Genomic DNA, 13,249 nt, shown 5'->3' with positions numbered 1-13,249 from the left:
GAGAGAGATAGAGAGAGACAAAGAAAAGAAGAGCCCCCAAGAAAGGGACCCAGAGAAGAAGATAGCCAGAGCATCAAAGAGACAGAGCAACAGTTACAATCTTCTTTTATCCTTTCCTGACATGTGACTAAAACCCAGATGTGAGACATTCAAACTGACCAATCAGATAATTACACTCCCACCACTGTACTAAAGGTGTGACAATTCATCGACCCCCCAAAGTACAAACATTTGGCCTGCAAGCCTAGATCACTATCAGCCCCTCTGTGCCTTAGGAACTCCAAATGGTCATTGTGGTAGAAAGAGGGGGTAGAAAAACAGTCAAGCAAATATCTTTGTTCATTTAAAATATCTTGGATTATTTTCAATCCTACAATATCTGTCAAAATCACTCTGAAATGCTGAAGTAAACATTTTTTAAGGCAACTTATGTTACATAATACAGATTACCACAGTGATATTTAACCCATTTGTGCCCAATTTTTTCTGAATGGTTTCATCCATATAATCCTGTTAATAGTGTCCTATGTGAACATGTTCTGCATTTATTTTCCCCAGGTTTTTTTTTTCTTTCTTGAAAATCATATTTGAATGTGCGGCAACTATAGTTGCCGGTGGGCAAATATGTTGTATACACCCCCTCAATGTAAAATATGAATAGGAGGAGAACATTTGGCATTTATCTCAAAATAACTGCTTTCAACAGATCAATCTTAATTCATAAACAAATTTATTATGTATAAAAGTCGAAGAACATTTGATGCAGACCCCAAAAAAACTGCATCTATCTTATAATCTCTTGAATATGAAAACACAACAAACAACAAATCCATTTGCTTTAACCATTGTGCGCTGTTCAGGGTCTTTTTGACCCACATTTCTAACTTTCATTCATGGGGATAACATGGATAATTTGACATGGTTTAGTGTAAGATTTTTGCCCATCTTTTGGAAAATGCTGTTTTAAAAGTAACAAATTATCACTTTAACCAGTAGATGGCTGCAGAGCACCACTATATGCTTTTTGACTAAATGAAAGACATCTTTTCACAAGTTTTTCCAGTTGTATTCATATCTACATATTATGAAATCACAATTATAATAATAAAAGTTACTTTTTGTCAAAGTTTAGGCACTTTTTGTACTGAAAAAAAAAAAGTTTTTCAGTAATGTTATATTATGATTAGAATCAAATGAATTTGATCAATGGACAAAATTCATCCTCAAAATCAGAAACAACACAGAACACACAGACAGAAATGAAGTGGCACACTTTAAATTTGTAGAATTATATGAAAAACAGATGTTTGAAATAAATGATAAACTCTAAAAACTTTTCTCTTTGTAACATCCTGATCAGGTTTGATTCTAATCATAATGTAACATTATTGAAAAACAGATTTTTTTTTTTCAGCACAAAAACTGCTAAACTTTGACAAAAAGTAACTTTTATTGTTATAATTGTGATTTCATTATATGTAGATATGAATCTAACTGGAAAAACTTGTGAAAAGATGTCTTTTTGTTTGAAACTTTTAGTACTTTTAGAGCTCTGCAGCCATCTACTGGTTAAAGTGATTTATTTATTTATTATTAAAACTGCATTTTCCAAAATGTGGGCAAAAGTCTTACACTAAACCATGTCAAATTATCCATGTTATCCCCATGAATGAAAGTTAGAAATGTGGGTGTTTTATAAGGCACTTTTTCTTTTTTCTTTTTTTGGAGAATTTTTCTATTCTTTTTTTAATCATTTTGTGGAGTAAAAATGTCCAAATGTAGAGTAAACACATTCATAAACTGAGTAAAATGACATTTGTTTAAAATATGTATAGTTACAAAATTACATTTTGTTGCCTGGGGTCTCTCAGACCCCAAACAGCCTGACTGTAAACCGCAAACGAACAGCGCACAAGGGTTAAAGTTGTGGAACATAGTGCAGAACAAAGTGCAGCCATAACAGGGCATTGTGTATCAAAAAGCTAAATGAAAATAATAAATACAAATAGAATGAAGAAAAAATATATCTATATAGAGATGTCATTTAAAGGGTTAAGTTATGTTTATGCACTAAACAAGACCAATGAACTTGATTTATTAACCTATTAACACAGTATACCCCATTTTCCCATGATATATGTACTTACAAGGCATTTGCCCACCGGCAACTATAGTTGCCGCTTGGACTCTTTACTAAGTATACAAAAAACGTCTCGGTTACGTATGTAACCCTCGTTCCCTGAGTAGGGAACGGAGACGTTACGTCGGATGACGACGAATGGGGTTTCGCTTAGAAATCCTATCATCTTCGAGTATTAAAACACGAGCCAATGGCAAAGAAATGCCATGGGTCTGCGGAATTTGCATAGCGTAACTCCGCCCCACCCTGGGGGTATATAAGGAAGTCGCTGGCAACAAGTCAAGTCAAGTCAAGTCATTTTCATTTATATAGCGCTTTTAACAATGTAGATTGTCTCAAAGCAGCTTTACAGAGATAAATGTATAATTTAACGTAAGATTGTTTTGGCTTTATAGCGGTTCTTTAATAAAGTTATTTTCCAGCTAAAGTTAGTTTTGATTGATTCGCTTCCGTCGCAACGATCATTTGTTTTTAAATTAGGGCCGCCAAGACGACACCATTCTCTCTACACAGACTTTAAACGCGAACCTGTGAGAAACGCTGATGGCGTTCAGATGCGCATTAAGAACGGGTTCTATAGTTATGTGCGTTTGAATATATGTGTGCAGGTTTGGAATTCCCTACAAACCAAACCTAAACAAATTACTGGTGTTTCCTTATAGTTTTGATTCAGAATTTTATTTTGAGTAGGGAACGGAGACGTTACGTCGGATGACGACGAATGGGGTTTCGCTTAGAAATCCTATCATCTTCGAGTATTAAAACACGAGCCAATGGCAAAGAAATGCCATGGGTCTGCGGAATTTGCATAGCGTAACTCCGCCCCACCCTGGGGGTATATAAGGAAGTCGCTGGCAACATGCAGATATGTCTTCGCTGAGGAGCCGAGACTGAACTCAGGCGTTCCAGCGGTACAGCGGAAGTGGCAGGGAGACGTAACGTCTCCGTTCCCTACTCAGGGAACGAGGGTTACATACGTAACCGAGACGTTCCCTTTCGTTGTCACTCCGAGTTACGTCGGATGACGACGAATGGGGTTCCCGTATAATCACGCCACCTCTCGACTGTCTTCCAGTGCCCTGCGTAAGTCTGATCTCCCTGTCGTGAGACTGGCACGGACGAAGGAGTACTACTTAACACAGGAATACCAAGGTACACTGGGGAGCATATCCAGTTGGAAATATGCAATTACGCCCAACCCGAAGGGGGGGACTTGAAATACACACATGACCCCGTAGGGCTGCATATGGAGAAACACTGGGGTGTCCAGCCGCAGGTGGAATATTTCAACCCCAGGGGTGGCAAGGTGGCTTGCCAAGGGAAAGACACATGCTCAAAGAGGCTTACAGTGGAATACACATGTGGGGGTCGCCCGAAGGGAACCATGCACATGGAGGCACCTAGCCAAGCGCGAAAGCTGCCAGTGGCATAACTCTGGCGTTGACGTCGTCAGTGCTGGAGGAGACTCAGGGCTTATGAGGCTCACCTGAGGAATATCGCACGTATCCCGTCCGTGGAGAGGAATGGCGAGCAAGCGAAGACACCTGAGCAGAATCTAGCACCGGCTAGTTGAAGCGAGTACATGAGAAGAAACTGGCTCTACCCGGAGATTGTAGAATCTCGCGAATGTGTTAGGTGTCGCCCAGCCTGCAGCTCTGCAGATGTCTGTTAGCGAGGCGCCATGCGCTAGAGCCCAAGAGGATGCCACACTCCGAGTGGAGTGGGCCGTCACACCAAGGGGGCATGGTCGACCTTGCTGCTGGTAAGCCAAAGCAATGGCGTCCACTATCCAGTGAGACAACCTTTGCTTGGAGAGAGCCTTTCCCTTCAGCTTCCCACCATAACAGACAAAGAGCTGGTCTGAGGTCCTGAAACACCGCGTTCTGTCTACGTAAGCACGGAGGGCGCGTACTGGACAGAGCAGTGCCAAGGCTGGGTCTGCCTCCTCCAAGGGCAGCGCTTGCAGGTTCACTACCTGGTCTCGAAAGGGTGTGGTAGGAACCTTGGGCACGTATCCAAGCCGGGGTCTCAGGATCACGTGAGAGTTAGCCGGCCCGAATTCCAGGCACGCTTCGTCAACCGAAAATGCCTGCAGGTCCCCTACCCTCTTGATGGAGGCCAATGCAACCAGGAGCGCTGTCTTCATTGACAGGAACTTAAGCTCCACTGACTGTAAAGGCTCAAATGGAGCACTCTGCAGGGCAGTTAGAACCACTGAGAGGTCCCAAGAGGGTACGAGGGGAGGACGAGGAGGATTTAGTCTCCTCGCTCCCCTCAGGAACCTGACGATCAGGTCGTGCTTTCCCAGAGACTTACCATCAACTGCTTCGTGATGTGCGGCAATGGCGGCAACATACACTTTCAGGGTGGAGGGAGACAGCCTTCGCTCCAACCCTTCTTGCAGGAAGGAAAGCACGACACTGATGGGGCATTTTGTGGGTTCTTGATGTTTAGAAGAACACCAGGTGACGAAGAGGTTCCACTTCAACGCATAGACATGTCTAGTGGACGATGCTCTAGCGGAAGTGATGGTAGCCACCACCGCTGGTGGTAGGGTACTCAAACCTGCCTCGTCCCGTCCAGGAGCCACACGTGGAGGTTCCAAAGAGCGGGACGAGGGTGCCAAAGGGTGCCCCGTCCCTGAGAAAGGAGGTCCTTCCTCAGAGGAATTGGCCAGGGAGGTGCTGTCGCAAGGAGTATGAGTTCTGAGAACCAGGTGTGGTTGGGCCAGTATGGGGCAACCAATATGACCTGCTCCTCGTCCTCCCTGATCTTGCGCAGGGTCCGCGCAAGAAGGCTCACTGGGGGAAACGCATACTTGCGTAGGCCCCGCGGCCAGCTGTGCACCAGTGCATCCGTGCCGAGCGTGCCCTCGGTCAGGGAATAAAACAGGTCGCAATGGGACGAGTCGTGGGAGGCAAACAGGTCTACCTGTGCGTCGCCGAACTGATCCCAAATCAGCTGGACCGTCTGGGGATGGAGTCGCCATTCTCCAGAGAGAGGCCGAACTCGAGACAGCTCGTCGGCCTCCTGGTTCAGGTGTCCCGGGATATAAATGGCTCGAAGCGACCTCAGATGCTTCTGACTCCATATGAGGAGGTGGCGGGCGAGTTGTGACATACGGCGGGAGCGCAGACCACCTTGATGGTTGATGTACGCTACTGTCGCGGTATTGTCTGATCGGACTAATACGTGCTGACCCCTGAGCAGCGCATGGAAGCGGTGCAGGGCGAGACGTACAGCCAGCAACTCGAGGCAATTGACATGCCATAGGCGCTGGGGTCCTGTCCAGGAGCCCGCGGCAGCATGTCCATTGCACATGGCGCCCCAGCCCGTGGTGGAGGCATCTGTTGAGACAACAACATGCCGGGAAACTCGTTCCAGGGGCACTCCGGCCCGTAGAAAGCTGAGGTTCGACCACGGGGTGAAGGTCTGACGGCAGGTCGGAGTCACTGGGACCCGGAGCTTGCCGTGTTGCCATGCCCACCTCGGGACTCGATCGCGAAGCCAAAGCTGAAGCGGTCTCATATGAAGCAATCCGAGCGGCGTTACTGCGGCTGCGGATGCCATATGCCCCAGGAGCCTCTGAAATAATTTCAGTGGAACCGCACTCTTGCCCTCGAATTGGCGAAGACAAGTCAGCAGTGACTGCGCGCGCTCGCTCATAAGCTGCACGCACATGGCGACCGAGTCGATCTCCATACCGAGAAAAGAGATCCTCTGCACGGGGCAAAGTTTGCTCTTTTCCCAGTTGACCCGAAGGCCCAGACGGGCTAAGTGTTGGAGCACCAGATCCCTGTGTTCGCAAACCTGGTCCCGAGAGTGAGCTAGGATTAGCCAGTCGTCGAGATAGTTCAGGATGCGAACCCCGTGTTCCCGGAGGGGAACAAGGGCTGCCTCGACGACCTTCGTAAAGACGCGAGGAGACAGGGCTAGCCCGAAAGGGAGAACCGCGTACTGGTATGCCTGCCCCTCGAAAGCAAACCGTAGAAACGGTCTGTGTCGAGGTAAAATGGAGACATGGAAGTAGGCGTCCTTCAGGTCGATCGCTGCAAACCAATCCTGTGGCCGCACACACTCGAAAATGCGTTTGGCCGTGAGCATCTTGAACGGCAGCCTGTGAAGGGAGCGGTTCAGGACGCGCAGGTCCAGGATCGGTCGTAACCCACCCGATTTCTTCGGAACAATGAAGTAAGGGCTGTAAAAGCCGGACCTCATTTCGGCTGGAGGGACAATCTCGATCGCACCCTTCGCCAGTAGGGTGGCGACCTCCGCTCTCATGACAGGGGCATTGCCACCGACCATAGTGAAGCGGACTCCGCTGTAGCGGGGAGGAGATCGCGCAAACTGAATCGCGTAGCCGAGCCTGATGGTTCTCGCGACCCAGCGGGACAGTCTGGGAAGCTCTAGCCAGGCTTCCAGAAAGTGCACCAGCGGGGTCATACGAACCACAGACGTACCGTCGGGGGTGCAGCGAGGCGGAATGACCGGCCCAGGCGTGGGTGGCATAGCGGCCCGGTGCGGGGGCACGGTCATTAGCCGCGTCCTGCCAGCGGAGGCCAGGGGAGGACCAGCGTCCCACGGGGGCGTGCTCTGGCAGGGGTCTGGCGACAGAGGGGGATGAGAGGAGCGTGGCCCGTGGGCGGCGCGTGCTCTCATCCGCACACTCCGTGTGCTCAGAGATGGGACAGTGAGTTCTTTCTTTAACCATTTTAGGGTGCTGCCCGTCGTGGGACGAGCAGCGGGAATGGGAAAACCAAGGATTCTCCCCCGGCCCTCCACCGGGGGAAGGAGCGGCCCTGCTACCGGCTCCTGTACAGAACTCATCGCCATCTCTGAGCAGCCCGTCTCAGGAGCGCCGCTTAGCCTGGCGTTTAGCGGGGCGCGGGGCGGGAGAGGGCTGTGGCGCCTTCCTACGGCTTCCTCCACGACGCGACCCGGGAGCAGCGGACTGCTGGGGCCGATCGGGAGGGGCGGGAACCGCAGGAGGGCGCCCTCGGCGGCGAGCAGGCTGAGGCACCTGTGCCGACGGCTGCGCCGCCGAAGCAGCGGGCCGCCGGGGCAGGACATGTTTTAAAGCCTCAGTCTGCTTCTGGGCAGTCGAGAACTGCTGGGCAAAATCCTCGACTGCACCGCCGAATAGGCCAGCCTGGGATATGGGGGTGTCGAGGAACCGGGTCCGCTCGGCCTCCCGCATATCAGCCAGGTTTAGCCATAGGTGTCGCTCCTGGACCACCGAAGTGGCCATCACCTGACCCAGCGAGCGTGCGGTCACCTTCGTCGCTCGGAGAGCAAGGTCGGTGGCGGCACGCAACTCATCAAAGAGTGCTGGGTCAGACCTCCCCTCGTGCATATCACGCAACATCTGGGCCTGGTAGACCTGCAGAGTCACCATGGCATGCAGTGAGGAGGCCGCCGTCCCCGCAGCTCTGTAGGCCTTCGCCACCAGGGTGGAAGAGAACCTACAGGCCTTGGAGGGGTGCTTTGGGTCCCCGCGGGAAGAAGCACTCTGAGGACACAGCTGCATCGCAACAGAGCGTTCAACCCGGGGAACCCCAGTGTACCCTTTGGCGGCCGCCTGATCAAGGGGAGGCAAGGCGGAGGCGGTCGCCGAACGATCACGGGAAGACAATGGTGCCTTCCAGGACCTCGTGACCTCCTCATGCACATCCGGGAAAAAAGGCATTGGGGTTGGCCGCCGACGCGGATCAGCAGCCGCACCCAAAAACCAATCGTCCAGCCGCGAACGAACCGGCACAGGTGGCGGGGACCACTCAAGACCCATCGCCGCGGCTGCCCGGGAAAGCATGGCCGTCATCTCGGGATCAGACTCGGACAATGCTGGGACACCCGAGGGTGGCAGCACAGCCGAATCCTCACTTCCCGAGGACTCCTGCCCACCTTGTGATGCAGCGATCGACATCACGTCATCCTCTGGAGCGCCGAGTGAAACTCGCGGCAAGTCCGAGGACTGTACAGCGGTTTCCACGCGGACACTCGCGGGTTGCACGGGAACAGAGGGAAGTGTGGAGCGTGGAATAGTCGGCGCTTTGTTCCACACTGTAACCCTCAGATCACCCTGGCCGCCAGCCGAAGTACCAGCCCTCTCGGGACCAGTAGATCGGGGTGCGGATGAGGGGACTCTCACATGAAGATCATTGAGTCTCGATCTCAACCGTGCGATGGCCATGTTCCCGCAGTGGGAACATGACTCATCCACAAACGCTGCCTTAGCGTGCTCGACTCCCAGACACACAAGACAGCGATTGTGCCCATCAGAGTCAGACACGAATAGACCGCAACCAGAAGTGCACGGGCGAGGCATCTTTAAAAAGACGTGCCGCGTGCAATGCTCTTTTGTGAAAGGAGATTTCTCCGCAGAGTGTTGAAGCGACCAGGGAGAGAACACACAAACTCTGGCAAATCACTGCACAGATCAGCAGGGAATGTGCACTCGCTGGAACTCGCTGTCACACCAACACCTGGAGAGAGGCTCGTCTCGAAGAGATGAAGCGATAAACTCAGGATTTGGCTGTGGAGTGAAGTACATCAACTTGGCTCCGAAGCGAAAACATATCTGCATGTTGCCAGCGACTTCCTTATATACCCCCAGGGTGGGGCGGAGTTACGCTATGCAAATTCCGCAGACCCATGGCATTTCTTTGCCATTGGCTCGTGTTTTAATACTCGAAGATGATAGGATTTCTAAGCGAAACCCCATTCGTCGTCATCCGACGTAACTCGGAGTGACAACGAAAGGGAACTATAGATCTCTTGTAAGATTTGTTTTGTTTGGATGATTCTAGAGACCTTCTTGATTATGTAGATATATATATGTCAACAAAAAATACTTATTAGTAACATGAAAATGACCTTTCTTTGGGAAGGTTTGCCTTCGCTATGCTTCCTGGAAGTAGGGGTAGGAAGTTGACAGCCTCATATGACAGGGAGGAAGTGAATACCTTTTTTTTTTTCTTGAAATCCTTTATTTGGTTGTTTGCTTGCATGCCATTGAGAAATAAAACATGGACAACATCTAGAAAAATACTTATAAAAAGAAAATGACAACTATGCACTGCGGCAACTATAGTTGCCGGTGGGCTTAAATGGGTTAACTGTCTGATGTTGATGCTTTTACACTTTAAATGTCCTTTTAATGTTCAATGGTTGAAGGATGAGTAGTTTAATGTAATTGTACACAGTTTAAAATACATATATTATTGCGTCCATAGAGCTAGTCTTTCACTGATTGTTTACAGCTTAACAGAAGTTACACCCATAATTTATGGGTCATATAGGAATAATGTGGATAGGCTTCTTGGTATTTGTCGGTGGCCCCTAATTCCCGGGGGCCCTAAACGGCTGCTTACCTGCTTATTGGTTAAGTCCACCCCTGCCTGAGAGCCCAATCACCTTTGAGTTTAAACTAACCCATAGAGATGTGTCACGGTGTTGGGTATAAATACAGAAGCAGACGCACATCTACCTTTGGCTTCAGAGCCGAGCGGTTCGTTTGTTCCTGCATTCCAGTCTCCAAAGAGTGTCTAAAGAAAACGTGTGTTTTTCAGGAAGAAGAAGTGGTGGCGAGATGAAGCCCCATGTGGTTCACACACTATAACAGTCACAAGCATAGGGCACTTTCTCTTCCTCACCACTAGAGGGCAACATGTTTGTGTATAAATCATGTTATGGTAAAGGAGTGAATGTATCATGCAAAAACTGAAGCATTGCCTTGCGCTTGTGGTTGTTGAGACACATTTGTTTTATGCTCAACTTAAAAAAGGACTTGTTTGTGTTCTGGAGGATCATGGTCCGTGAGACGGAAAATATTAATAAATTCCTTTATACACAAATCTCTCAACACATCATCTGACGATCACCTTTATTGTCCATGAACTTTGATATTGAATACAGCATATGGATGAAGACTGACCGTTTCTGGAGGATATGCTGGACATTATGGGATTTTGATGAGGAATTCAGATTCTCTCTATTACACTTATGCATCATCCATGGACATTGATTTGTCTTGAACTCTATCTACATTTTTGTGTGTTGTGATTTGGGGTGAATCATTTGGATGGAAGGTTGAACTGAATTGACTTGCTATGCTTTGTGTGAATGTTTATTTATTTTATTTTTTTACTAAATATAAACTACTGAGATTTTGCATTCAATGAAAGTCTTTGGTTTGTGTTTATGCTTTGTTAAATGGATTATGTTATTGCAGTAGTTTTCCTTTTTATAAAAAAAGTTGTATTAATGCTTTTGGGTTTAGTTAAAGCAGCACTCAGTAACTTCGGGATTTCTTCTCTGTATTCTCGCTTTTTGCTCGCAGGTTTCTCTCTAGAGCTCCCCCCACAGCTTCGGAATAGATATTTGACAACACTGTTGTAAAAACTCCTTGGTGATTCTCAGACACCCGAGGCTAGTAGATCAACGACATCAAAGCAGATGGGACATTCTTTAAAACGTCTTCTTCATTCGGGTTCGAACAGCGAGAGGGAGCGCAATAATGACAGCATTTTAGCAGATTTCTTTTGGCCGTAAAGCAATTGTTTACATCGCGAGACCTGATCTCACGCGAGACTTCCTGACGCGGTGGCCGGCGGCCCGCCAGCTCAAAGTTGCAAGTGCGTATTTTCCTCTCTTGGGCACCAGGGGGGTGCGAAACGACCACCATTCAACCCGAAATAAGTAATATAACCATTCCAATGACTCCGAAGTTGTTCAGTTAAGGTAAAAAAAAAAAGTTACTTAGTTCACCTTAGTTCGCAGGGAATGAATGAGTGTACAAGGTATAAATAGGCTGAGACTAACAAGGTAATGAGATACAGGTGAATGCAATCAGTGATGATGAGTCCGGGCAGTGAGTTCTGGGGAATGTAGTTTGTGAGAGTGACAATAGTCTGGTGTGGAGTGCCCTTTGGTGGCTCTCATGGGCACTCCAGCTGGTGACCGTTACAACAAGACCATGGAGCATTAGAGATTTTGATCATAGTATTGTGTAATAAACAATATTTTTATGAAATACATTTTAGTAATGTCTAAGTAATGAATTTGAGTAAAGACTGAAACTGTCATCGAATGAATATCTGCTATAGATCGTTACAGTTTTATCATTTCAATTCCTAAAGTAAAAATGTAATTTTACAATACGAGTACATATTCAATAAGTGTAAAATGACACAGTCAGGTCAGTCAATTCATGATGAGACCTCAGAGATGTTGCTATTAAAGCATATAAATTAGATCAACAGATATGATATTTATTCCTCACACTTTCCTCTTATCATCAGCACTGAGCTTTAGCAAACACATTCATATAGGCACTTCAATCATATTTCAACAATCTATCATTAATATTCTTATCACAGATGTTTTTCAGTTCATGACGGAGATTAAGCTATTTTGATTAGTAATAAACTCTAATATTCATCAAGCATTTTGAGCTTTATCAGTTAGGCATATGTTCAGAAATGTTGTTTTGTAGTTCAGATCATGTATGAGGAATTGAATCTTGTCTTTCACTCTCGTCTGGTGTATTTGATGAAGCTCAGATCTTCTGAGGTGTAGATGAGCTCAGATTCTCACTGATGAATGTCACAGAAACTCATTTCTATCTGTGATCTGAATCTGAGAGGAGAAACAAGAGTCTCATTCTTTATATGCTTCATTACATGTATTGTAATCTCTCAATAGCTTCATGTTTTGAGTATTTTCTCCATTGATCTGGAATCTCACCACTCCCCTCAAATGTTTTACTGTAGTGTTTTTCCAGATCTTTCTGGAATCTGCACACAAACCACTTCCAGTAGTTCAGTTCAGAGAGATCAGGGCTGATGCTCCATTTAGCAAACCTTTCTCCTGCTCTTCGCAAATGACTCTGAATTCAAATCTCCCGCTTGCCCTTCACACAGACCCAAACTTGACGACAGATCTGACCAGCTGACCGTTGTGGGCGGGACTAAGCAACGGGAAAGTAATGGCGGATCATTTGAATCTGCGTCATCGCGCGTGGGCGCACACACACACACACACACACACACACACACTCACACACACACACACACACACACACACAAACACACACACACACACAGTCACACGCACACAAAGCCATGCAAAGTGCAGCAACGCAGATTTGGAAAAATATTCATAAAAGACATAAAATATACATGAAATTAGGGTGGAATAATACAAATGATGGTCAAAATGAGCATCTATTTACAAGACGAGATTAAAAGACTATAATAATTCAATAGGGCGGTCGATGAATTGTCACACATTTAGTACTGTGGGGGAAGTTGCAATTATCTGATTGGTCAGTTTGAACGTCTCACGTTTGGGTTTTAGTCACATGGTCAGGAAAGGATAAAAGAAGATTGTAACTGTTGCTCTGTCTCTTTTATTCTCTGGCTCTCTTTCTTGGGGCTCTCTCTCTCTCTCTCTGTCTAGTAACATATTACATATATGCTGGGTACAATTAATGGTATAAGTTATTATCATCTACATCATACATCTATTTTGTAACTATTTTAAGTATAACTATAACCATGTTGTCAATAAACCCTTTCAATTACAAATAATGTGCTAACTAGTTTTGATTTGGTATTGACTTGCTATATAATATAATAGTGCTATCTATTGCAATACAGTAATGTCACACTCTATAGCAATGCTCTCCCACATATTAATCTATTGTAACTGTGCTTATTTCCGTTGCTGGTATAAGTGGCAGTGGGTGGAATAGACAAGAAATGTACAGTTTTCTACCATCTTGCTAATAAAGTTTCTTTATTCATACGGCAGTCTTGCAGCCTGAACCTCTGCAGGAATCCACCCTTACATTTCCCTTACAAATCGATCTCCTATGTCAATTTGCAAGGCATATTAAAATCTCACAACTTTAAAGAGTTCATACAAACACTGGTTGTCTTTTCTTTACAGATTTTTTAGGATTAGTCCAATTTTCTTTTCGTCCTGTATTTGTGAGGTTTAAATGGATTGCACAAGAATATATATATATATATATATACATATTTTTTATACATTTGCATAAAATTACCAAAAAACGAGTTACCGTTGCTGCGCAGATGTTTCTAATAC

This window comes from Abramis brama (genome assembly GCF_963993115.1).
Source record: "Abramis brama genome assembly, chromosome: 1".
NCBI lineage: Eukaryota > Metazoa > Chordata > Actinopteri > Cypriniformes > Leuciscidae > Abramis > Abramis brama.
The sequence above is the reverse complement of the archived record's forward strand: the minus strand, read 5'-3'. Positions refer to the sequence as shown.